This window comes from Hemiscyllium ocellatum, chromosome 1 (assembly GCF_020745735.1).
Source record: "Hemiscyllium ocellatum isolate sHemOce1 chromosome 1, sHemOce1.pat.X.cur, whole genome shotgun sequence".
NCBI classification, from domain to species: domain Eukaryota; kingdom Metazoa; phylum Chordata; class Chondrichthyes; order Orectolobiformes; family Hemiscylliidae; genus Hemiscyllium; species Hemiscyllium ocellatum.
The window spans coordinates 7,765,669-7,787,771 of record NC_083401.1 but is presented as its reverse complement, the minus strand read 5'-3'; the positions used below and the strand labels follow the sequence as shown (position 1 = coordinate 7,787,771).

At 57.2% G+C, this 22,103-nt stretch overlaps 1 protein-coding gene across 1 annotated transcript in view; it reads right to left on the bottom strand.

Annotated features, from left to right (window-relative positions):
- The window catches only part of LOC132819733 (inactive carboxypeptidase-like protein X2), a 76,080-nt gene that overhangs the window by 6,720 nt on the left and 47,257 nt on the right, over nt 1-22,103 (bottom strand). The gene's annotated exons all lie outside the window — the stretch shown is intronic.

The window sequence follows — 22,103 nt, the reverse complement described above, 5'->3', positions numbered from 1 at the left end:
ATCAGTGTTGGTGGCTGTGTCCGGAAGTACAAGAGAGTGCGTGTCTATCTGTCTTTACATCTGTGTGTCTGTCTGCCTGACTGTGCGTGTCTATGTGTGTCTCTCGGTCGGTTTGTGTGTCTCTCTGTGTTTGTGTCTCTCTCCCTGTCTGTGTGCATATGTGTGTCTGCGTCTGTGTGTGTTTTTGCGTGTGTGTGTATATGTTTGTGCCTGTGTGTGTATCTGTGTCTATGTCTGTGTATGTGTGTGTGTGTGTGTGTGTCTGTGTGTGTGTCTGTCAGCACTCAACTTCTTTTATGTCTGTATATGTATGTGCCTCTCTCTCACCCCTCCCCATCTCTCTGTTTCTGTGTGTGTGAGACAGCATGGCTCTCTCTCATGCTCTCTGAAGGTGAGTGTGTCGCGGGGTGTGTGTGTGTAATGGGGAGTGTGTGTGTGATGGAGAGTGTGTCGCGGGGTGTGTGTGAGATGGGGAGTGTGTTGCGGGATGTGTGTGTGATGGGGAGTGTGTTGCAGGGTGTGTGTGTGTGAAATGGGGAGTGTGTTGTGGGGTGTGTGTGTGATGGGGAGTGTGTTGCGGGGTGTGTGTGTGTGTGTGATGGGGCGTGTGTTGCGGGCTGTGTGTGTGTAATGGGGAGTGTGTTGCGGTGTGTGTGTGTGTGATGGAGAGTGTGTCGCGGGGTGTGTGTGAGATGGGGAGTGTGTTGCGGGATGTGTGTGTGATGGGGAGTGTGTTGCAGGGTGTGTGTGTGTGATGGACAGTGTGTTGCGGGGTGTGTGTTTGTGTGTGTGATGGGGAGTGTGTTGCGGGGTGTGTGTGTGTGAAATGGGGAGTGTGTTGTGGGGTGTGTGTGTGATGGGGAGTGTGTTGCAGGGTGTGTGTGTGTGATGGACAGTGTGTTGCGGGGTGTGTGTTTGTGTGTGTGATGGGGAGTGTGTTGCGGGGTGTGTGTGTGTGAAATGGGGAGTGTGTTGTGGGGTGTGTGTGTGATGGGGAGTGTGTTGCAGGGTGTGTGTGTGTGTGAGATGGGGAGTGTGTTGCGGGGTGTGTGTGTGATGGGGAGTGTGTTGCGGGGTGTGTGTGTGTGTGATGGGGAGTGTGTTGCGGGGTGTGTGTGTAATGGGGAGTGTGTTGCGGTGTGTGTGTGATGGGGAGTGTGTTGCGGTGTGTGTGTGAGATGGGGAAGGTGTTGCGGGGTGTGTGTGTATGATGGAGAGTGTGTTGCGGGGTGTGTGTGAGATGGGGAGTGTGTTGCGGGGTGTGTGTGAGATGGGGAGTGTGTTGCGGTATGTGTGTGTGATGGGGAGTGTGTTGCGTGGTGTGTGTGAGATGGCGACGGTGTTGCGGGGTGTGTGTGAGATGGGGAGTGTGTTGCAGGGTGTGTGTGCGTGTGTGTGTGTGAGATGGAGAGTGTGTTGCGGGGTGTGTGTGTCATAGGGAGTGTGTTGCGGGGTGTGTGTGTGATGGGGAGTGTGTCGCGGGGTGTGTGTGTGTGTGAGATGGAGAGTGTGTGGCGGGGTGTGTGTGAGATGGGGAGTGTGTTGCAGGGTGTGTGTGTGAGATGGGGAGTGTGTTGCGGGGTGTGTGTGAGATGGGGAGTGTGTTGCAGGGTGTGTGTGTGTGATGGGGAGTGTGTTGCGGGGTGTGTGTGTGATGGAGAGTGTGTTGCAGGGTGTGTGTGTGTGATGGGGAGTGTGTTGCGGGGTGCGTGTGTGATGGGGAGTGTGTTGCGGGGTGTGTGTGAGATGGGGAGTGTGTTGCGGGGTGTGTGTGTGATGGAGAGTGTGTTGCAGGGTGTGTGTGTGTGATGGGGAGTGTGTTGCGGGGTGTGTGTGTGTGATGGGGAGTGTGTTGAGGGAGGTGTGTGTGTTTGTGATCGGTAGTATGTTGCGGGGTGTGTGTATGTGATGGAGAGTGTGTTGCGGGGTTTTTGTGTGTGTGATGGGGAGTGTGTTGCGGGGTGTGTGTGTGTGATGGAGAGTGCGTTGCGGGGTGTGTGTATGTGTGTGATGGAGAGTGTGTCGCGGGGTGTGTGTGTGTGATGGGGAGTGTGTTGCGGGGTGTGTGTGTGAGATGGAGAGTGTGTCGCGGGGTGTGTGTGTGAGATGGAGAGTGTGTTGCTGGGGGTGTATATGTGTGTGATGGGGAGTGTGTTGCGGGGTGTGTGTGTGTGATGGGGAGTGTGTTGCGGGGGGTGTGTGTGTGTGTGATGGGGAGTGTGTTGCGGGGTGTGTGTGTGTGATGGGGCGTTTGTCGCGGGGTGTGTGTATGTGATGGGGAGTGTGTTGCGGGGGGTGTGTGTGTATGTGATGGGGAGTGTGTTGCGGGGTTTTTGTGTGTGTGTGATGGGGAGTGTGTTACGGGGTGTGTGTGTGATGGAGAGTGTGTTGCGGTGTGTGGGTGTGATGGAGAGTGCGTTGCGGGGGGTGTGTGTGTGTGTATGTGTGTGATGGAGAGTGTGTCGCAGTGTGTGTGTGTGTGACGGGGAGTGTGTTGCGGGGGGTGTGTGTGTGTGTGTGTGATGGAGAGTGTGTCGCGGGGTGTGTGTGTGTGATGGAGAGTGTTTTGCGGGGTGTGTGTGTGATGGGGAGTGTGTTGCGGTGTGTGTGTGTGTGATGGAGAGTGTGTCGCGGGGTGTGTGTGAGATGGGGAGTGTGTTGCGGGATGTGTGTGTGATGGGGAGTGTGTTGCAGGGTGTGTGTGTGTGAAATGGGGAGTGTGTTGTGGGGTGTGTGTGTGATGGGGAGTGTGTTGCGGGGTGTGTGTGTGTGTGTGATGGGGAGTGTGTTGCGGGCTGTGTGTGTGTAATGGGGAGTGTGTTGCGGTGTGTGTGTGTGTGTGATGGAGAGTGTGTCGCGGGGTGTGTGTGAGATGGGGAGTGTGTTGCGGGATGTGTGTGTGATGGGGAGTGTGTTGCAGGGTGTGTGTGTGTGATGGACAGTGTGTTGCGGGGTGTGTGTTTGTGTGTGTGATGGGGAGTGTGTTGCGGGGTGTGTGTGTGTGAAATGGGGAGTGTGTTGTGGGGTGTGTGTGTGATGGGGAGTGTGTTGCAGGGTGTGTGTGTGTGATGGACAGTGTGTTGCGGGGTGTGTGTTTGTGTGTGTGATGGGGAGTGTGTTGCGGGGTGTGTGTGTGTGAAATGGGGAGTGTGTTGTGGGGTGTGTGTGTGATGGGGAGTGTGTTGCAGGGTGTGTGTGTGTGAAATGGGGAGTGTGTTGTGGGGTGTGTGTGTGATGGGGAGTGTGTTGCGGGGTGTGTGTGTGTGTGTGATGGGGAGTGTGTTGCGGGGTGTGTGTGTAATGGGGAGTGTGTTGCGGTGTGTGTGTGATGGGGAGTGTGTTGCGGGGTGTGTGTGAGATGGGGAAGGTGTTGCGGGGTGTGTGTGAGATGGGGAGTGTGTTGCGGGGTGTGTGTGTGTGATGGGGAAGGTGTTGCGGGGTGTGTGTGAGATGGGGAAGGTGTTGCGGGGTGTGTGTGTGATGGGGAGAGTGTTGCGGGGTGTGTGTGAGATGGGGAAGGTGTTGCGGGGTGTGTGTGTGATGGGGAGTGTGTTGCGGGGTGTGTGTGATGGGGAAGGTGTTGCGGGGTGTGTGTGTAATGGGGAGTGTGTTGCGGGGTGGGTGTGAGATGGGAAGTGTGTTACGGGGTGTGTGTGTGTGATGGAGAGTGTGTCGCGGGGTGTGTGTGAGATGGGGAGTGTGTTGCGGGATGTGTGTGTGATGGGGAGTGTGTTGCGGGGTGTGTGTGTGATGGGGAGTGTGTTGCGGGGTTTTTGTGTGTGTGTGATGGGGAGTGTGTTACGGGGTGTGTGTGTGATGGAGAGTGTGTTGCGGTGTGTGTATGTGATGGAGAGTGTGTTGCGGGGTTTTTGTGTGTGTGATGGGGAGTGTGTTACGGGGTGTGTGTGAGATGGAGAGTGTGTTGTGGTGTGTGTGTGTGTGATGGAGAGTGCGTTGCGGGGTGTGTGTGTGTGTGTATGTGTGTGATGGAGAGTGTGTCGCAGGGTGTGTGTGTGTGATGTGGAGTGTGTTGCGGGGTGCGTGTGTGATGGGGAGTGTGTTGCGGGGTGTGTGTGTGTGAGATGGGGAGTGTGGTACGGGGTGTGTGTGTGATGGAGAGTGTGTTACGGGGTGTGTGTGTGAGATGGGGAGTATGTTGCGGGGTGTGTGTGTGATGGAGAATGTGTCGCGGGGTGTGTGTATGTGATATGGAGTGTGTTGCAGGAGGTTTGTGTGTGTGTGATGGGGAGTGTGTTGCGGGGTGTGTGTATGTGATGGAGAGTGTGTTGCGGGGTTTTTGTGTGTGTGTGATGGAGAGTGTGTCGCGGGGTGTGTGTGTGTGTGATGGGCAGTGTGTTGCAGGATGTGTGTGAGATGGGGAGTGTGTTGTCGGGTGTGTGTGTGATGGGGAGTGTGTTGCGGGGTGTGTGTGTGTGGGATGGGGAGTGTGGTGCGGGGTGTGTGTGTGCTGGAGAGTGTGTTGCGGGGTGTGTGTGTGTGATGGAGAGTGTGTTGCGGGGTGTGTGTGAGATGGGGAGTATGTTGCGGGGTGTGAGTGTGATGGGGAATGTGTTGCAGGGTGTGTGTGTGTGTGTGATGGAGAGTGTGTTGCGGGGTGTGTGTGTTTACGTGATGGGGAGTGTGTTGCAGGGTGTGTGTGTGTGATGGAGAGTGTGTTGCGGGGTGTGTGTCAGGTGGGGAATGTGGTGCGGGGTGTGTGTGTGATGGAGAGTGTGTTGCAGGGTGTGTGTGTGAGATGGGGAGTGGGTCACGGGGTGTGTGTGTGATGGGGAGTGTGTTGCAGGCTGTGTGTGTGGGATGGGGAGTGTGTTGCGGGGTGGGTGTGTGATATGGAGTGTGTTGCGGGAGGTGTGTGTGTGTGATGGGGAGTGTGTTGCGGGGTGTGTGTGTGATGGGGAGTGTGTCGCGGGGTGTGTGTGAGATGGGGAGTGTGTTGCGGGGTGTGTGTGTGATGGGGAGTGTGTTGCAGGGTGTGTGTGTGTGATGGAGAGTGTGTTGCGGGGTGTGTGTCAGGTGGGGAATGTGGTGCGGGGTGTGTGTGTGATGGAGAGTGTGTTGCAGGGTGTGTGTGTGAGATGGGGAGTGGGTCACGGGGTGTGTGTGTGATGGGGAGTGTGTTGCAGGCTGTGTGTGTGGGATGGGGAGTGTGTTGCGGGGTGTGTGTGTGATGGAGAGTGTGTTGCAGTGTGTGTGTGATGGAGAGTGCGTTGCGGGGTGTGTGTGAGATGGGGAGTGTGTTGCGGGGTGTGTGTGAGATGGGGAGTGTGTTGCGGGGTGTGTGTGTGTGATGGAGAGTGTGTTGCGGGGTGTGTGTGAGATGGGGAGTGTGTTGCAGGGTATGTGTGTGTGATGGGGAGTGTGTTGCGGGGTGTGTGTGTGATGGAGAGTGTGTTGCGGGGTGTGTGTGTGTGATGGGGAGTGTGTTGCGGGGTGCGTCTGTGATGGGGAGTGTGTTGCGGGGTGTGTGTGTGTGATGGGGAGTGTGTTGCGGGGTGTGTGTGTTTGCGTGATGGGGAGTGTGTTGCAGGGTGTGTGTGTGCGATGGAGAGTGTGTTGCGGGGTGTGTGTCAGGTGGGGAATGTGGTGTGGGGTGTGTGTGTGATGGAGAGTGTGTTGCAGGGTGTGTGTGTGAGATGGGGAGTGGGTCACGGGGTGTGTGTGTGATGGGGAGTGTGTTGCGGGCTGTGTGTGTGTGATGGGGAGTGTGTTGCGGGGTGGGTGTGTGATATGGAGTGTGTTGTGGGGTGTGTGTGAGATGGGGAGTGTGTTTCGGGGTGTGTGTGTGATGGGGAGTGTGTTGCGGTGTGTGTGTGTGATGGGGAGTGTGTTGCAGGATGTGTGTGTGTGATGGGGAGTGTGTTGCGGGGTGTGTGTGTGTGTGATGGGGAGTGTGTTGCGGGGTGTGTGTGTGATGGGGAGTGTGTTGCAGGGTGTGTGTGTGTGATGGGGAGTGTGTTGCGGGGTGTGTGTGTGATGGAGAGTGTGTTGCGGGGTGTGTGTGTGTGTGATGGGGAGTGTGTTGCGGGGTGCGTCTGTGATGGGGAGTGTGTTGCGGGGTGTGTGTGTGTGATGGGGAGTGTGTTGCGGGGTGTGTGCGTGTGATGGGGAGTGTGTTGCAGGGTGTGTGTGTGTGATAGGGAGTGTTTTGCGGGGCGCGTGTGTGATGGGGAGTGTGTTGCGGGGTGTGTGTGAGATGGGGAGTATGTTGCGGGGTGTGTGTGTGATGGAGAATGTGTCGCGGGGTGTGTGTATGTGATGGGGAGTGTGTTGCGGGAGGTGTGTGTGTGTGTGATGGGGAGTGTGTTGCGGGGTGTGTGTATGTGATGGTGAGTGTGTTGAGGGGTTTTTGTGTGTGTGTGATGGGGAGTGTGTTACGGGGTGTGTGTGTGATGGAGAGTGTGTTGCGGTGTTAGTGTGTGATGGGGAGTGTGTTGCGGGGTGTGTGTGTGTGTGATGGAGAGTGTGTCGCAGGGTGTGTGTGTGTGATAGGGAGTGTGTTGCGGGGGGTGTGTGTGTGTGATGGAGAGTGTGTTGCGGGGTGTGTGTGTGTGATGGGGAGTGTGTTGCGGGGTGTGTGTGTGTGATGGGGAGTGTGTTGCGGGGTGCGTGTGTGATGGGGAGTGTGTTGCGGAGTGTGTGTGTGTGATGGGGAGTGTGTTGCGGGGTGTGTGTGTTTGCGTGATGGGGAGTGTGTTGCAGGGTGTGTGTGTGTGATGGAAAGTGTGTTGCGGGGTGTGTGTCAGGTGGGGAATGTGGGGCGGGGTGTGTGTGTGATGGAGAGTGTGTTGCAGGGTGTGTGTGTGAGATGGGGAGTGGGTCACGGGGTGTGTGTGTGATGGGGAGTGTGTTGCGGGCTGTGTGTGTGGGATGGGGAGTGTGTTTCGGGGTGTGTGTGTGATGGGGAGAGTGTTGCGGGGTGTGTGTGATGGGGAGTGTGTTGCGGAGTGTGTGTGATGGAGAGTGCGTTGTGGGGTGTGTGTGAGATGGGGAGTGTGTTGCAGGGTATGTGTGTGTGAGATGGGGAGTGGGTCACGGGGTGTGTGTGTGATGGGGAGTGTGTTGCGGGCTGTGTGTGTGGGATGGGGAGTGTGTTGCGGGGTGTGTGTGTGATGGGGAGTGTGTTGCGGTGTGTGTGTGATGGAGAGTGCGTTGTGGGGTGTGTGTGAGATGGGGAGTGTGTTGCGGGGTGTGTGTGAGATGGGGAGTGTGTTGCGTGGTGTGTGTGTGATGGAGAGTGTGTTGCGGGGTGTGTGTGAGATGGGGAGTGTGTTGCAGGGTATGTGTGTGTGATGGGGAGTGTGTTGCGGGGTGTGTGTGTGATGGAGAGTGTGTTGCGGGGTGTGTGTGTGATGGGGAGTGTGTTGCGGGGTGCGTGTGTGATGGGGAGTGTGTTGTGGGGTGTGTGTGTGTGATGGGGAGTGTGTTGCGTGGTGTGTGTGTTTGCGTGATGGGGAGTGTGTTGCGGGGTGTGTGTGTGATGGAGAGTGTGTTGCGGGATGTGTGTGTGAGATGGGGAGTGTGTTGCGGGGTGGGTGTGTGATATGGAGTGTGTTGTGGGGTGTGTGTGAGATGGGGAGTGTGTTTCGGGGTGTGTGTGTGATGGGGAGTGTGTTGCGGGGTGTGTGTGATGGGGAGTGTGTTGCGGAGTGTGTGTGAGATGGGGTGTGTGTTGCGGGGTGTGTGTGTGATGGGGAGTGTGTTGCAGGCTGTGTGTGTGGGTTGGGGAGTGTGTTGCGGGGTGTGTGTGTGTGATGGGGAGTGTGTTGCGGGGTGTGTGTGTTTGCGTGATGGGGAGTGTGTTGCAGGGTGTGTGTGTGTGATGGAGAGTATGTTGCGGGGTGTGTGTCAGGTGGGGAATGTGGTGCGGGGTGTGTGTGCGAGATGGGGAGTGGGTCACGGCGTGTGTGTGTGATGGGGAGTGTGTTGCAGGCTGTGTGTGTGGGATGGGGAGTGTGTTGCGGGGTGGGTGTGTGATATGGAGTGTGTTGTGGGGTGTGTGTGTGTGATGGGGAGTGTGTTGCGGGGTGTGTGTGTGATGGGGAGTGTGTTGCGGGGTGTGTGTGAGATGGGGAGTGTGTTGCGGGGTGTGTGTGTGATGGGGAGTGTGTTGCGGTGTGTGTGTGTGATGGGGAGTGTGTTGCAGGGTGTGTGTGTGTGCTGAGGAGTGTGTTGCGGGGTGTGTGTGTGTGATGGGGAGTGTGTTGCGGGGTGTGTGTGTGATGGAGAGTGTGTTGCAGGGTGTGTGTGTGTGATGGGGAGTGTGTTGCGGGGTGTGTGTGTGATGGGGAGTGTGTTGCGGGGTGTGTGTGAGATGGGGAGTGTGTTGCGGGGTGTGTGTGTGATGGAGAATGTGTTGCGGGGTGTGTGTATGTGATGGGGAGTGTGTTGCGGGGTGTGTGCATGTGATGTAGAGTGTGTTGCGGGGTTTTTGTGTGTGTGTGATGGGGAGTGTGTTACGGGGTGTGTGTGTGATGGAGAGTGTGTTGCAGTGTGTGTGTGTGATGGAGAGTGCGTTGCGGGGTGTGTGTGAGATGGGGAGTGTGTTGCGGGGTGTGTGTGTGTGATGGAGAGTGTGTTGCGGGGTGTGTGTGAGATGGGGAGTGTGTTGCAGGGTATGTGTGTGTGATGGGGAGTGTGTTGCGGGGTGTGTGTGTGATGGAGAGTGTGTTGCGGGGTGTGTGTGTGTGTGATGGGGAGTGTGTTGCGGGGTGCGTCTGTGATGGGGAGTGTGTTGCGGGGTGTGTGTGTGTGATGGGGAGTGTGTTGCGGGGTGTGTGTGTTTGCGTTATGGGGAGTGTGTTGCAGGGTGTGTGTGTGCGATGGAGAGTGTGTTGCGGGGTGTGTGTCAGGTGGGGAATGTGGTGTGGGGTGTGTGTGTGATGGAGAGTGTGTTGCAGGGTGTGTGTGTGAGATGGGGAGTGGGTCACGGGGTGTGTGTGTGATGGGGAGTGTGTTGCGGGCTGTGTGTGTGGGATGGGGAGTGTGTTGCGGGGTGGGTGTGTGATATGGAGTGTGTTGTGGGGTGTGTGTGAGATGGGGAGTGTGTTTCGGGGTGTGTGTGTGATGGGGAGTGTGTTGCGGGGTGTGTGTGATGGGGAGTGTGTTGCGGAGTGTGTGTGAGATGGGGTGTGTGTTGCGGGGTGTGTGTGTGATGGGGAGTGTGTTGCGGGGTGTGTGTGTGTGATGGGGAGTGTGTTGCAGGGTGTGTGTGTGTGATAGGAAGTGTTTTGCGGGGCGCGTGTGTGATGGGGAGTGTGTTGCGGGGTGTGTGTGAGATGGGGAGTGTGTTGCGGGGTGTGTGTGTGATGGAGAATGTGTCGCGGGGTGTGTGTATGTGATGGGGAGTGTGTTGCGGGAGGTGTGTGTGTGTGTGATGGGGAGTGTGTTGCGGGGTGTGTGTATGTGATGGTGAGTGTGTTGCGGGGTTTTTGTGTGTGTGTGATGGGGAGTGTGTTACGGGGTGTGTGTGTGATGGAGAGTGTGTTGCGGTGTTAGTGTGTGATGGGGAGTGTGTTGCGGGGTGTGTGTGTGTGTGATGGAGAGTGTGTCGCAGGGTGTGTGTGTGTGATGGGGAGTGTGTTGCGGGGGGTGTGTGTGTGTGTGATGGAGAGTGTGTCGCGGGGTGTGTGTGTGATGGGGAGTGTGTTGCGGGGTGTGTGTGTGATGGAGAGTGTGTTGCGGGGTGTGTGTGTGTGATGGGGAGTGTGTTGCGGGGTGCGTGTGTGATGGGGAGTGTGTTGCGGAGTGTGTGTGTGTGTGATGGAGAGTGTGTCGCAGGGTGTGTGTGTGTGATGGGGAATGTGTTGCGGTGGGTGTGTGTGTGTGTGATGGAGAGTGTGTCGCGGGGTGTGTGTGTGATGGGGAGTGTGTTGCGGGGTGTGTGTGTGATGGAGAGTGTGTTGCGGGGTGTGTGTGTGTGATGGGGAGTGTGTTGCGGGGTGCGTCTGTGATGGGGAGTGTGTTGCGGAGTGTGTGTGTGTGATGGGGAGTGTGTTGCGGGGTGTGTGTGTTTGCGTGATGGGGAGTGTGTTGCAGGGTGTGTGTGTGTGATGGAAAGTGTGTTGCGGGGTGTGTGTCAGGTGGGGAATGTGGTGCGGGGTGTGTGTGAGATGGAGAGTGTGTTGCAGGGTGTGTGTGTGAGATGGGGAGTGGGTCACGGGGTGTGTGTGTGATGGGGAGTGTGTTGCGGGCTGTGTGTGTGATGGGGAAATGTGTCGCGAGGCTTTTGTGTGTGATAGGGAGTGTGTTGCGGGGTGTGTGTGTGATGGGGAGTGTGTTGCGGGGTGTGTGTGTGTGATGGGGAGTGTGTTGCGGGGTGCGTGTGATGGGGAGTGTGTTGCGGAGTGTGTGTGTGATGGGAAGTGTATTGCGGGGTGTGTGTGAGATGGGGAAATGTGTCGCGAGGCTTTTGTGTGTGATAGGGAGTGTGTTGCGGGGTGTGTGTGTGATGGGGAGTGTGTTGCGGGGTGTGTGTGTGTGATGGGGAGTGTGTTGCGGGGTGTGTGTGTGATGGTGAGTGTGTTGCGGGGTGTGTGTGTGTGATAGGGAGTGTTTTGCGGGGCCCGTGTGTGATGGGGAGTGTGTTGCGGGCTGTGTGTGAGATGGGGAGTATGTTGCGGGGTGTGTGTGTGATGGAGAATGTGTTGCGGGGTGTGTGTATGTGATGGGGAGTGTGTTGCGGGAGGTGTGTGTGTGTGTGATGGGGAGTGTGTTGCGGGGTGTGTGTATGTGATGTAGAGTGTGTTGCGGGGTTTTTGTGTGTGTGTGATGGGGAGTGTGTTACGGGGTGTGTGTGTGATGGAGAGTGTGTTGCAGTGTGTGTGTGATGGAGAGTGCGTTGCGGGGTGTGTGTGAGATCAGGAGTGTGTTGCGGGGTGTGTGTGAGATGGGGAGTGTGTTGCGGGGTGTGTGTGTGTGATGGAGAGTGTGTTGCGGGGTGTGTGTGAGATGGGGAGTGTGTTGCAGGGTATGTGTGTGTGATGGGGAGTGTGTTGCGGGGTGTGTGTGTGATGGAGAGTGTGTTGCGGGGTGTGTGTGTGTGTGATGGGGAGTGTGTTGCGGGGTGCGTCTGTGATGGGGAGTGTGTTGCGGGGTGTGTGTGTGTGATGGGGAGTGTGTTGCGGGGTGTGTGTGTTTGCGTGATGGGGAGTGTGTTGCAGGGTGTGTGTGTGCGATGGAGAGTGTGTTGCGGGGTGTGTGTCAGGTGGGGAATGTGGTGTGGGGTGTGTGTGTGATGGAGAGTGTGTTGCAGGGTGTGTGTGTGAGATGGGGAGTGGGTCACGGGGTGTGTGTGTGATGGGGAGTGTGTTGCGGGCTGTGTGTGTGGGATGGGGAGTGTGTTGCGGGGTGGGTGTGTGATATGGAGTGTGTTGTGGGGTGTGTGTGAGATGGGGAGTGTGTTTCGGGGTGTGTGTGTGATGGGGAGTGTGTTGCGGTGTGTGTGCGTGATGGGGAGTGTGTTGCAGGATGTGTGTGTGTGATGGGGAGTGTGTTGCGGGGTGTGTGTGTGTGTGATGGGGAGTGTGTTGCGGGAGGTGTGTGTGTGTGTGTGATGGGGAGTGTGTTGCGGGGTGTGTGTATGTGATGGTGAGTGTGTTGCGGGAGGTGTGTGTGTGTGTGTGATGGGGAGTGTGTTGCGGGGTGTGTGTATGTGATGGTGAGTGTGTTGCGGGGTTTTTGTGTGTGTGTGATGGGGAGTGTGTTACGGGGTGTGTGTGTGATGGAGAGTGTGTTGCGGTGTTAGTGTGTGATGGGAAGTGTATTGCGGGGTGTGTGTGTGATGGGGAAATGTGTTGCGGGGTGTGTGTGTGATGGGGAATGTGTCGCGGGGTGTGTGTGTGTGATAGGGAGTGTGTTGCGGGGTGCGTGTGTGATGGTGAGTGTGTTGCGGGGTGTGTGTGTGTGATAGGGAGTGTGTTGCGGGGTGTGTGTGTGATGGGGAATGTGTCGCGGGGTGTGTGTGTGTGATGGGGAGTGTGTTGCGGGGTGCGTGTGTGATGGGGAGTGTGTTGCGGAGTGTGTGTGTGTGATGGGGAGTGTGTTGTGGGGTGTGTGTGTTTGCGTGATGGGGAGTGTGTTGCAGGGTGTGTGTGTGTGATGGAAAGTGTGTTGCGGGGTATGTGTCAGGTGGGGAATGTGGTGCGGGGTGTGTGTGTGATGGAGAGTGTGTTGCAGGGTGTGTGTGTGAGATGGGGAGTGGGTCACGGGGTGTGTGTGTGATGGGGAGTGTGTTGCGGAGTGTGTGTGTGATGGGGAATGTGTTGCGGGGTGTGTGTGTGATGGGGAGTGTGTTGCGGGGTGTGTGTGTGGGATAGGGAGTGTGTTGCAGGGTGTGTGTGTGTGTGTGTGTGCGCGTGCGTGATGGGAAGTGTATTGCGGGGTGTGTGTGTGATGGGGAAATGTGTCGCGAGGTTTTTGTGTGTGATAGGGAGTGTGTTGCGGGGTGTGTGTGTGATGGGGAGTGTGTTGCGGGGGTGTGTGTGTGTGATGGGGAGTGTGTTGCGGGGGGTGTGTGTGTGTGATGGAGAGTGTGTCGCGGGGTGTGTGTGTGAGATGGGGAATGTGTTGCTGGGGGTGTGTATGTGTGTGATGGGGAGTGTGTTGCGGGGTGTGTGTGTGTGATGGGGAGTGTGTTGCGGGGGTGTGTGTGTGTGTGATGGGGAGTGTGTTGCGGGGTGTGTGTGTGATGGGGCATGTGTCGCGGGGTGTGTGTGTGTGTGATGGAGAGTGTGTTGCGGGGTGTGTGTGTGAGATGGGGAGTGTGTTGCGGGGTGTGTGTGTGAGATGGGGAGTGTGTTGCGGGGTGTGTGTGTGTGTGTGTGATGGAGAGTGTGTTGCGGGGTGTGTGTGTGTGTGATGGGGAGTGTGTTGCGGGGTGTGCGTGTGATGGGGAGTGTGTTGCGGGGTGTGCGTGTGATGGAGAGTGTGTTGCGGGGTGTGTGTGTGTGTGATGGAGAGTGTGTTGCGGGGTGTGTGTGTGTGTGTGATGGGGAGTGTGTTGCAGGGTGTGTGCGTGTGATGGGGAGTGTGTTGCGGGGTGTGTGTGTTGTGATGGAGAGTGTGTTGCGGGGTGTGTGTGTGATGGGGAGTGTGTTGCGGGGTGTGTGTGAGATGGGGAGTGTGTTGCGGGGTGTGTGTGTGATGGGGCGTGTGTCGCGGGGTGTGTGTGTGTGTGATGGAGAGTGTGTTGCGGGGTGTGTGTGTGAGATGGGGAGTGTGTTGCGGGGTGTGTGTGTGTGTGTGTGATGGAAAGTGTGTTGCGGGGTGTGTGTGTGTGATGGAGAGTGTGTTGCGGGGTGTGTGTGTGTGTGTGATGGAGAGTGTGTTGCAGTGTGTGTGTGTGATGGAGAGTGCGTTGCGGGGTGTGTGTGAGATCGGGAGTGTGTTGCGGGGTGTGTGTGAGATGGGGAGTGTGTTGCGGGGTGTGTGTGTGTGATGGAGAGTGTGTTGCGGGGTGTGTGTGAGATGGGGAGTGTGTTGCAGGGTATGTGTGTGTGATGGGGAGTGTGTTGCGGGGTGTGTGTGTGATGGAGAGTGTGTTGCGGGGTGTGTGTGTGTGTGATGGGGAGTGTGTTGCGGGGTGCGTGTGTGATGGGGAGTGTGTTGCGGGGTGTGTGTGTGTGATGGGGAGTGTGTTGCGGGGTGTGTGTGTTTGCGTGATGGGGAGTGTGTTGCAGGGTGTGTGTGTGCGATGGAGAGTGTGTTGCGGGGTGTGTGTCAGGTGGGGAATGTGGTGTGGGGTGTGTGTGTGATGGAGAGTGTGTTGCAGGGTGTGTGTGTGAGATGGGGAGTGGGTCACGGGGTGTGTGTGTGATGGGGAGTGTGTTGCGGGCTGTGTGTGTGGGATGGGGAGTGTGTTGCGGGGTGGGTGTGTGATATGGAGTGTGTTGTGGGGTGTGTGTGAGATGGGGAGTGTGTTTCGGGGTGTGTGTGTGATGGGGAGTGTGTTGCGGAGTGTGTGTGTTTGCGTGATGGGGAGTGTGTTGCAGGGTGTGTGTGTGTGATGGAAAGTGTGTTGCGGGGTGTGTGTCAGGTGGGGAATGTGGTGCGGGGTGTGTGTATGTGATGTAGAGTGTGTTGCGGGGTTTTTGTGTGTGTGTGATGGGGAGTGTGTTACGGGGTGTGTGTGTGATGGAGAGTGTGTTGCAGTGTGTGTGTGATGGAGAGTGCGTTGCGGGGTGTGTGTGAGATCAGGAGTGTGTTGCGGGGTGTGTGTGAGATGGGGAGTGTGTTGCGGGGTGTGTGTGTGTGATGGAGAGTGTGTTGCGGGGTGTGTGTGAGATGGGGAGTGTGTTGCAGGGTATGTGTGTGTGATGGGGAGTGTGTTGCGGGGTGTGTGTGTGATGGAGAGTGTGTTGCGGGGTGTGTGTGTGTGTGATGGGGAGAGTGTTGCGGGGTGCGTGTGATGGGGAGTGTGTTGCGGAGTGTGTGTGTGATGGGAAGTGTATTGCGGGGTGTGTGTGAGATGGGGAAATGTGTCGCGAGGCTTTTGTGTGTGATAGGGAGTGTGTTGCGGGGTGTGTGTGTGATGGGGAGTGTGTTGCGGGGTGTGTGTGTGTGATGGGGAGTGTGTTGCGGGGTGTGTGTGTGAGTGTGTTGCGTGTGTGTGTGTGTGATAGTGAGTGTTTTGCGGGGCACGTGTGTGATGGGGAGTGTGTTGCGGGCTGTGTGTGAGATGGGGAGTATGTTGCGGGGTGTGTGTGTGATGGAGAATGTGTTGCGGGGTGTGTGTATGTGATGGGGAGTGTGTTGCGGGAGGTGTGTGTGTGTGTGATGGGGAGTGTGTTGCGGGGTGTGTGTATGTGATGTAGAGTGTGTTGCGGGGTTTTTGTGTGTGTGTGATGGGGAGTGTGTTACGGGGTGTGTGTGTGATGGAGAGTGTGTTGCAGTGTGTGTGTGATGGAGAGTGCGTTGCGGGGTGTGTGTGAGATCAGGAGTGTGTTGCGGGGTGTGTGTGAGATGGGGAGTGTGTTGCGGGGTGTGTGTGTGTGATGGAGAGTGTGTTGCGGGGTGTGTGTGAGATGGGGAGTGTGTTGCAGGGTATGTGTGTGTGATGGGGAGTGTGTTGCGGGGTGTGTGTGTGATGGAGAGTGTGTTGCGGGGTGTGTGTGTGTGTGATGGGGAGTGTGTTGCGGGGTGCGTCTGTGATGGGGAGTGTGTTGCGGGGTGTGTGTGTGTGATGGGGAGTGTGTTGCGGGGTTTTTGTGTGTGTGTGATGGGGAGTGTGTTACGGGGTGTGTGTGTGATGGAGAGTGTGTTGCGGTGTGTGTATGTGATGGAGAGTGTGTTGCGGGGTTTTTGTGTGTGTGATGGGGAGTGTGTTACGGGGTGTGTGTGAGATGGAGAGTGTGTTGTGGTGTGTGTGTGTGTGATGGAGAGTGCGTTGCGGGGTGTGTGTGTGTGTGTATGTGTGTGATGGAGAGTGTGTCGCAGGGTGTGTGTGTGTGATGTGGAGTGTGTTGCGGGGTGCGTGTGTGATGGGGAGTGTGTTGCGGGGTGTGTGTGTGTGAGATGGGGAGTGTGGTACGGGGTGTGTGTGTGATGGAGAGTGTGTTACGGGGTGTGTGTGTGAGATGGGGAGTATGTTGCGGGGTGTGTGTGTGATGGAGAATGTGTCGCGGGGTGTGTGTATGTGATATGGAGTGTGTTGCAGGAGGTTTGTGTGTGTGTGATGGGGAGTGTGTTGCGGGGTGTGTGTATGTGATGGAGAGTGTGTTGCGGGGTTTTTGTGTGTGTGTGATGGAGAGTGTGTCGCGGGGTGTGTGTGTGTGTGATGGGCAGTGTGTTGCAGGATGTGTGTGAGATGGGGAGTGTGTTGTCGGGTGTGTGTGTGTGTGATGGGCAGTGTGTTGCAGGATGTGTGTGAGATGGAGAGTGTGTTGTCGGGTGTGTGTGTGATGGGGAGTGTGTTGCGGGGTGTGTGTGTGTGGGATGGGGAGTGTGGTGCGGGGTGTGTGTGTGCTGGAGAGTGTGTTGCGGGGTGTGTGTGTGTGATGGAGAGTGTGTTGCGGGGTGTGTGTGAGATGGGGAGTATGTTGCGGGGTGTGAGTGTGATGGGGAATGTGTTGCAGGGTGTGTGTGTGTGTGTGATGGAGAGTGTGTCGCGGGGTGTGTGTATGTGATGGGGAGTGTGTTGCGGGAGGTGTGTGTGTGTGATGGGGAGTGTGTTGCGGGGTGTGTGTGTGATGGGGAGTGTGTCGCGGGGTGTGTGTGAGATGGGGAGTGTGTTGCGGGGTGTGTGTGTTTACGTGATGGGGAGTGTGTTGCAGGGTGTGTGTGTGTGATGGAGAGTGTGTTGCGGGGTGTGTGTCAGGTGGGGAATGTGGTGCGGGGTGTGTGTGTGATGGAGAGTGTGTTGCAGGGTGTGTGTGTGAGATGGGGAGTGGGTCACGGGGTGTGTGTGTGATGGGGAGTGTGTTGCAGGCTGTGTGTGTGGGATGGGGAGTGTGTTGCGGGGTGGGTGTGTGATATGGAGTGTGTTGCGGGAGGTGTGTGTGTGTGATGGGGAGTGTGTTGCGGGGTGTGTGTGTGATGGGGAGTGTGTCGCGGGGTGTGTGTGAGATGGGGAGTGTGTTGCGGGGTGTGTGTGTTTACGTGATGGGGAGTGTGTTGCAGGGTGTGTGTGTGTGATGGAGAGTGTGTTGCGGGGTGTGTGTCAGGTGGGGAATGTGGTGCGGGGTGTGTGTGTGATGGAGAGTGTGTTGCAGGGTGTGTGTGTGAGATGGGGAGTGGGTCACGGGGTGTGTGTGTGATGGGGAGTGTGTTGCAGGCTGTGTGTGTGGGATGGGGAGTGTGTTACGGGGTGTGTGTGTGATGGAGAGTGTGTTGCAGTGTGTGTGTGATGGAGAGTGCGTTGCGGGGTGTGTGTGAGATGGGGAGTGTGTTGCGGGGTGTGTGTGAGATGGGGAGTGTGTTGCGGGGTGTGTGTGTGTGATGGAGAGTGTGTTGCGGGGTGTGTGTGAGATGGGGAGTGTGTTGCAGGGTATGTGTGTGTGATGGGGAGTGTGTTGCGGGGTGTGTGTGTGATGGAGAGTGTGTTGCGGGGTGTGTGTGTGTGATGGGGAGTGTGTTGCGGGGTGCGTCTGTGATGGGGAGTGTGTTGCGGGGTGTGTGTGTGTGATGGGGAGTGTGTTGCGGGGTGTGTGTGTTTGCGTGATGGGGAGTGTGTTGCAGGGTGTGTGTGTGCGATGGAGAGTGTGTTGCGGGGTGTGTGTCAGGTGGGGAATGTGGTGTGGGGTGTGTGTGTGATGGAGAGTGTGTTGCAGGGTGTGTGTGTGAGATGGGGAGTGGGTCGCGGGGTGTGTGTGTGATGGGGAGTGTGTTGCGGGCTGTGTGTGTGGGATGGGGAGTGTGTTGCGGGGTGGGTGTGTGATATGGAGTGTGTTGTGGGGTGTGTGTGAGATGGGGAGTGTGTTTCGGGGTGTGTGTGTGATGGGGAGTGTGTTGCGGTGTGTGTGCGTGATGGGGAGTGTGTTGCAGGATGTGTGTGTGTGATGGGGAGTGTGTTGCGGGGTGTGTGTGTGTGTGATGGGGAGTGTGTTGCGGGGTGTGTGTGTGATGGGGAGTGTGTTGCAGGGTGTGTGTGTGTGATGGGGAGTGTGTTGCGGGGTGTGTGTGTGATGGAGAGTGTGTTGCGGGGTGTGTGTGTGTGTGATGGGGAGTGTGTTGCGGGGTGCGTCTGTGATGGGGAGTGTGTTGCGGGGTGTGTGTGTGTGATGGGGAGTGTGTTGCGGGGTGTGTGCGTGTGATGGGGAGTGTGTTGCAGGGTGTGTGTGTGTGATAGGGAGTGTTTTGCGGGGCGCGTGTGTGATGGGGAGTGTGTTGCGGGGTGTGTGTGAGATGGGGAGTATGTTGCGGGGTGTGTGTGTGATGGAGAATGTGTCGCGGGGTGTGTGTATGTGATGGGGAGTGTGTTGCGGGAGGTGTGTGTGTGTGTGATGGGGAGTGTGTTGCGGGGTGTGTGTATGTGATGGTGAGTGTGTTGAGGGGTTTTTGTGTGTGTGTGATGGGGAGTGTGTTACGGGGTGTGTGTGTGATGGAGAGTGTGTTGCGGTGTTAGTGTGTGATGGGGAGTGTGTTGCGGGGTGTGTGTGTGTGTGATGGAGAGTGTGTCGCAGGGTGTGTGTGTGTGATGGGGAGTGTGTTGCGGGGGGTGTGTGTGTGTGATGGAGAGTGTGTTGCGGGGTGTGTGTGTGTGATGGGGAGTGTGTTGCGGGGTGCGTGTGTGATGGGGAGTGTGTTGCGGAGTGTGTGTGTGTGATGGGGAGTGTGTTGCGGGGTGTGTGTGTTTGCGTGATGGGGAGTGTGTTGCAGGGTGTGTGTGTGTGATGGAAAGTGTGTTGCGGGGTGTGTGTCAGGTGGGGAATGTGGGGCGGGGTGTGTGTGTGATGGAGAGTGTGTTGCAGGGTGTGTGTGTGAGATGGGGAGTGGGTCACGGGGTGTGTGTGTGATGGGGAGTGTGTTGCGGGCTGTGTGTGTGGGATGGGGAGTGTGTTTCGGGGTGTGTGTGTGATGGGGAGAGTGTTGCGGGGTGTGTGTGATGGGGAGTGTGTTGCGGAGTGTGTGTGTGATGGGGAGTGTGTTGCGGTGTGTGTGTGATGGAGAGTGCGTTGTGGGGTGTGTGTGAGATGGGGAGTGTGTTGCGGGGTGTGTGTGAGATGGGGAGTGTGTTGCGTGGTGTGTGTGTGATGGAGAGTGTGTTGCGGGGTGTGTGTGAGATGGGGAGTGTGTTGCAGGGTGTGTGTGTGTGATGGGGAGTGTGTTGCGGGGTGTGTGTGTGATGGAGAGTGTGTTGCGGGGTGTGTGTGTGATGGGGAGTGTGTTGCGGGGTGCGTGTGTGATGGGGAGTGTGTTGTGGGGTGTGTGTGTGTGATGGGGAGTGTGTTGCGTGGTGTGTGTGTTTGCGTGATGGGGAGTGTGTTGCGGGGTGTGTGTGTGATGGAGAGTGTGTTGCGGGATGTGTGTGTGAGATGGGGAGTGTGTTGCGGGGTGGGTGTGTGATATGGAGTGTGTTGTGGGGTGTGTGTGAGATGGGGAGTGTGTTTCGGGGTGTGTGTGTGATGGGGAGTGTGTTGCGGGGTGTGTGTGATGGGGAGTGTGTTGCGGGGTGTGTGTGTGATGGGGTGTGTGTTGCGGGGTGTGTGTGTGATGGGGAGTGTGTTGCAGGCTGTGTGTGTGGGTTGGGGAGTGTGTTGCGGGGTGTGTGTGTGTGATGGGGAGTGTGTTGCGGGGTGTGTGTGTTTGCGTGATGGGGAGTGTGTTGCAGGGTGTGTGTGTGTGATGGAGAGTATGTTGCGGGGTGTGTGTCAGGTGGGGAATGTGGTGCGGGGTGTGTGTGCGAGATGGGGAGTGGGTCACGGGGTGTGTGTGTGATGGGGAGTGTGTTGCAGGCTGTGTGTGTGGGATGGGGAGTGTGTTGCGGGGTGGGTGTGTGATATGGAGTGTGTTGTGGGGTGTGTGTGTGTGATGGGGAGTGTGTTGCGGGGTGTGTGTGTGATGGGGAGTGTGTTGCGGGGTGTGTGTGAGATGGGGAGTGTGTTGCGGGATGTGTGTGTAATGGGGAGTGTGTTGCGGTGTGTGTGTGTGATGGGGAGTGTGTTGCAGGGTGTGTGTGTGTGCTGAGGAGTGTGTTGCGGGGTGTGTGTGTGTGATGGGGAGTGTGTTGCGGGGTGTGTGTGTGATGGAGAGTGCGTTGCAGGGTGTGTGTGTGTGATGGGGAGTGTGTTGCGGGGTGTGTGTGTGATGGGGAGTGTGTTGCGGGGTGTGTGTGAGATGGGGAGTACGTTGCGGGGTGTGTGTGTGATGGAGAATGTGTTGCGGGGTGTGTGTATGTGATGGGGAGTGTGTTGCGGGGTGTGTGTATGTGATGTAGAGTGTGTTGCGGGGTTTTTGTGTGTGTGTGATGGGGAGTGTGTTACGGGGTGTGTGTGTGATGGAGAGTGTGTTGCAGTGTGTGTGTGTGATGGAGAGTGCGTTGCGGGGTGTGTGTGAGATGGGGAGTGTGTTGCGGGGTGTGTGTGTGTGATGGAGAGTGTGTTGCGGGGTGTGTGTGAGATGGGGAGTGTGTTGCAGGGTATGTGTGTGTGAGATGGGGAGTGTGTTGCGGGGTGGGTGTGTGATATGGAGTGTGTTGTGGGGTGTGTGTGAGATGGGGAGTGTGTTTCGGGGTGTGTGTGTGATGGGGAGTGTGTTGCGGGGTGTGTGTGATGGGGAGTGTGTTGCGGAGTGTGTGTGAGATGGGGTGTGTGTTGCGGGGTGTGTGTGTGATGGGGAGTGTGTTGCAGGCTGTGTGTGTGTGTTGGGGAGTGTGTTGCGGGGTGTGTGTGTGTGATGGGGAGTGTGTTGCGGGGTGTGTGTGTTTGCGTGATGGGGAGTGTGTTGCAGGGTGTGTGTGTGTGATGGAGAGTATGTTGCGGGGTGTGTGTCAGGTGGGGAATGTGGTGCGGGGTGTGTGTGCGAGATGGGGAGTGGGTCACGGGGTGTGTGTGTGATGGGGAGTGTGTTGCAGGCTGTGTGTGTGGGATGGGGAGTGTGTTGCGGGGTGGGTGTGTGATATGGAGTGTGTTGTGGGGTGTGTGTGTGTGATGGGGAGTGTGTTGCGGGGTGTGTGTGTGATGGGGAGTGTGTTGCGGGGTGTGTGTGAGATGGGGAGTGTGTTGCGGGATGTGTGTGTGATGGGGAGTGTGTTGCGGTGTGTGTGTGTGATGGGGAGTGTGTTGCGGGGTGTGTGTGTGTGCTGAGGAGTGTGTTGCGGGGTGTGTGTGTGTGATGGGGAGTGTGTTGCGGGGTGTGTGTGTGATGGAGAGTGCGTTGCAGGGTGTGTGTGTGTGATGGGGAGTGTGTTGCGGGGTGTGTGTGTGATGGGGAGTGTGTTGCGGGGTGTGTGTGAGATGGGGAGTATGTTGCGGGGTGTGTGTGTGATGGAGAATGTGTTGCGGGGTGTGTGTATGTGATGGGGAGTGTGTTGCGGGGTGTGTGTATGTGATGTAGAGTGTGTTGCGGGGTTTTTGTGTGTGTGTGATGGGGAGTGTGTTGCAGTGTGTGTGTGTGATGGAGAGTGCGTTGCGGGGTGTGTGTGAGATGGGGAGTGTGTTGCGGGGTGTGTGTGTGTGATGGAGAGTGTGTTGCGGGGTGTGTGTGAGATGGGGAGTGTGTTGCAGGGTATGTGTGTGTGATGGGGAGTGTGTTGCGGGGTGTGTGTGTGATGGAGAGTGTGTTGCCGGGTGTGTGTGTGTGTGATGGGGAGTGTGTTGCGGGGTGCGTCTGTGATGGGGAGTGTGTTGCGGGGTGTGTGTGTGTGATGGGGAGTGTGTTGCGGGGTGTGTGTGTTTGCGTGATGGGGAGTGTGTTGCAGGGTGTGTGTGTGCGATGGAGAGTGTGTTGCGGGGTGTGTGTCAGGTGGGGAATGTGGTGTGGGGTGTGTGTGTGATGGAGAGTGTGTTGCAGGGTGTGTGTGTGAGATGGGGAGTGGGTCACGGGGTGTGTGTGTGATGGGGAGTGTGTTGCGGGCTGTGTGTGTGGGATGGGGAGTGTGTTGCGGGGTGGGTGTGTGATATGGAGTGTGTTGTGGGGTGTGTGTGAGATGGGGAGTGTGTTTCGGGGTGTGTGTGTGATGGGGAGTGTGTTGCGGGGTGTGTGTGATGGGGAGTGTGTTGCGGAATGTGTGTGAGATGGGGTGTGTGTTGCGGGGTGTGTGTGTGATGGGGAGTGTGTTGCGGGGTGTGTGTGTGTGATGGGGAGTGTGTTGCAGGGTGTGTGTGTGTGATAGGAAGTGTTTTGCGGGGCGCGTGTGTGATGGGGAGTGTGTTGCGGGGTGTGTGTGAGATGGGGAGTATGTTGCGGGGTGTGTGTGTGATGGAGAATGTGTCGCGGGGTGTGTGTATGTGATGGGGAGTGTGTTGCGGGAGGTGTGTGTGTGTGTGATGGGGAGTGTGTTGCGGGGTGTGTGTATGTGATGGTGAGTGTGTTGCGGGGTTTTTGTGTGTGTGTGATGGAGAGTGTGTTGCGGTGTTAGTGTGTGATGGGGAGTGTGTTGCGGGGTGTGTGTGTGTGATGGAAAGTGTGTTGCGGGGTGTGTGTCAGGA